Source organism: Rhagoletis pomonella, unplaced genomic scaffold, assembly GCF_013731165.1.
Source record: "Rhagoletis pomonella isolate Grant_MI unplaced genomic scaffold, Rhpom_1.0 Rhpom_scaffold_00006, whole genome shotgun sequence".
NCBI classification, from domain to species: Eukaryota; Metazoa; Arthropoda; class Insecta; order Diptera; family Tephritidae; genus Rhagoletis; species Rhagoletis pomonella.
Genome location: NW_023458560.1, coordinates 1,569,546 through 1,573,201, shown reverse-complemented (window position 1 = coordinate 1,573,201; position 3,656 = coordinate 1,569,546).

Here is a 3,656-nt window from a genome sequence, read left to right as displayed (position 1 = left end):
CGATTAAGCGGTGACTGTCTGTCCATCTGTCCATTCGTCGTCGATAACTCGAGTAAAAATTTAGATATCTTAACGAAACTTGGTACTTGCAGTTCTTTCGGGAGTAGGACGGATGGTATCGAAAATGGGCAAAATCGGACAAGAACCTACCTCCCATATAACGGTAATTTTCAGAAATACGAAAACTGTGATATTTTAGTAGCTACTGAAGATTACTCACACAAAAATTGAATGGGCGCAGCCATGCCCACTTATGGCTACATGTGTAAAAAAAAAAATTTTTTAATCGGACAATAACCACGCCCACATCCCATTAAACGGTATTTTAGAGAAACAGGAAATCTTCGATAAATTAGTAAATATTAGAGCTAATTTATTCAAAATTGATGCTTGCAATAATTCTTTACCAAGAAATACGTTCTTAATAAAATTTTGGAAAATGGGTGATCACATATACGTAACGAAGTAACCGTTCAACCAATTTGTACAAAACTCGGTATGGTTATTGTGCTTTCCACATAAAAGCAAAAGTTTGAAAATTATTGAAATCGGACTAAAATTACGGCCGCTTTTCATATAACGGTAAATTTCAGAAATGCTTGAAACTTCAATATTTCGAAATATAAGGACACTAATTTACTAAAAATTTATACACCCCGGCTTACCATGTAGCGGTAGCTTTCGGAAAGGTGAAAAAACATATTCATATGTAATACTTGCGCCGGGTATTTAATGTTCGGCTCCGCCCGAATTTAGACATTGTTACTTGTTTTAGATTACAATATATATGAACGTCCCCTTTATTTGATCCAGCTCATGTATTTCACAATTTCAACAAAAAATAACTCTCTAAATACTTATTAATTCTTAATTTAAAAAAAAAAAATCCTATTCTTAAATTACCTATATTCAGTGCTCGCATCTACGAATACCTCTATTCAATAGTATCTGTATCTTCATATGTGTGTCATCCTATCTCACTGCCCTACACTCCTATTGTTTTTTCCGCAATCGCAAATCGCAAGATTGTATGTAAATAAACGCACGTATATATTAGCGTATGTGTTACTTCGAACATGCCAAGCTCAGAACAAAAATATATGTATATAGATACTCCTTTCAAATCTCAGTATATCCAGTAAACAAACTTAGCGGTTTTTTCAACATATATCGTGTATATAAATTTAAAAATCACCGCAATTTAAAATTTTTAGAGTTTTGATAGTTTTTAATATCTTGAAGTCTCCCCTTTTTAATAACTTGAGTGGAATTCCAAAATTTTCTAAACTTTCAAAACTTTGTGAATTTTAGAAATTTTAGTAAATCCCAATAATTCAATATAATGATGAATCCTAGATTTCTAGAAATGTTTTATTTTTCAAAAATTTTGAGAATTGTAGGAATTCTAACAAATTGTTTCTAAGTAAAAGTGTCGAATATACAAGATTGATCAAACGAAAACAAAAGTTTTCGAATGTTGCAAACATTTTAATATTTCGTCGTTTTTGAAAATGTAAAAAATTTTCGTAATTCTTGAAGATTCAAAAAATTTTTGGACGTTGATGTTTTCAAAATTTTCAAAAAATTTAAAATTCTCAAACTTTGTTATATCAATACAAAATATTGGAAAAGTTCAGAAAAGTGGAACAATTTTGGAATTTTTCAAAAATGTTAATATCTTCTAGAATTCTAAGAATTTTCTATTTTTTACACACAAGTACCATGAACATAAGAATTTTTCGACAATTTGTAATGTTTCACATTTTCATTTCTCCAATTCCCCCTACCTGGGTCCGCCACTGAGTTACATATTTTAAAGTAAGATATTCAGATATTAGCTGGTTTTTGGATATCTTCTTTAGTTTCCCAGTAATTGACTAAAATGCTTTCGGCTATTGGTACAAATTTCGTAAGTATTGCTGTCATACTAAACTAGTCAAGATCTTTCAAATAGTTTTCTGTTCTTCTTTAGTTTCCGACATATTCAGCTTTATCATGAGTTTCATTTTCTAGAACTGGGTCACTTTTTCACTTTTCGTTTGCGTGTATTCACTACAGATGGATTAAAAAATTGTTGGCGAAATTTTGCTCGGGCAAAACTCACGATTAGGCTGATTAATAAAAAGTATCGTTAATATATAAAAAATTGTTGCAAATTTTTTGACAAATGTCGTATACGACAATATTTTATTAAACTCATAAATGGTTGACACTAAACTAAAAAAATAAGATAATTTAAGAATTTTGTGAACTAGTACATAGCATTCTCCGACACTTTGGATAAAATCTGTAGTCGTGTTTCTGAGAAATTGCATTCCAAACTTCAATCGTGAGTTACCGAAAGTAACTTGTAACAATCTTTTATCCAGGCGACGATATAACATTTAGCTAAAATATGCATATAAATAAATTATAATTGTCATTATTTTCGCAGTTGGAGTATATGCCAGACGAATAACAGGTATATACATACAAGTATACCTAAATTAGCGCGTTGAGCTTGTATATTTATCTCTCTCTAACGCATTAATTCTATATACGTCAGGACCAACGCCCGACAAAGTTATTTCTGTATTTAAAAGGGCTCTATGACAAAATATTCAAGAAATGTATTCGTAGATTTTTATTTAATTCATTTCATACATTAATATTGATCAGATTTATTTTAATAAGTACCAGAAATAAATATTTAATAAAAAACTATTTCACTTAAGCTTAACCAACTTTTAGTTGCTCGGAGCTAGTTTTGGAACGCATCATGAAATATTTTCATAGACAGTAAATGTAGCCCAGGGTGCATCACTAATGAGCTGAAAAACCAAAACAAATAATTAAATTTGTGGATTGGAGCCTTTGGAAATGGCCTTTGACAATTGGCAATTGAATTTCGACATTATTCAAGGAATTGTGAATATAAGCTGCCTTCCATTTGGTGTATTTGCGGTTTAAACCTTCAGAAAGTTAAAAAAAAACATTTTCTATTTTTATTTCTTATATATTTTTGAAATAAAAATACTCCACCTTGTAAATACAGCAAAAAATGTCTTTAAACCATATTGCGCAGCAGTTTGTTGATTTTATCTTCACGGTTATCAAAATCACCAACCTCAACGTAGTGATTCTCCTTCTTGCGTCAGCCACCGGTTGGTGTTGAGCTTGAATGGCCACAGGAAGTTGGAGGCTTTCTTGAAGTGGGATCCAACAGTGAATATTTCGTGCGGCAAATAATCAACGCCCTGAATATCGTGCTCTTTGCGCAATTTGCGTTCGATCACAAAGTTGTCAGAGATTGGGACACGTTGATCGTTGTGCTTGACAATTCCACGTTTGTAGATCAATTCACGAACTGATTTAAGATTTGGATAACCCCATGTGATATAGGGTTCGGCAATGCGTAGCGTATTAATGGTTCAATTTGATGAACAAACCGTGGTTAATGTGGCGAAAGCGGAACAACAGTAAAACTTTACGCACTTTTGGTGCAACTTTGTTGATACCGCGGATACAGATCGCAAAGTCAATTTGTCTTCTGCAGGCACGTAGAATGAGCCACGTTTATTTTCCAGGCGGCGCAACTTATTCTCCATCACGGATATTTTGCTTGATATTTCTCAGCATGCGCCAAGTTTTCACGTTTGCCGAGTGCAATCACAGCA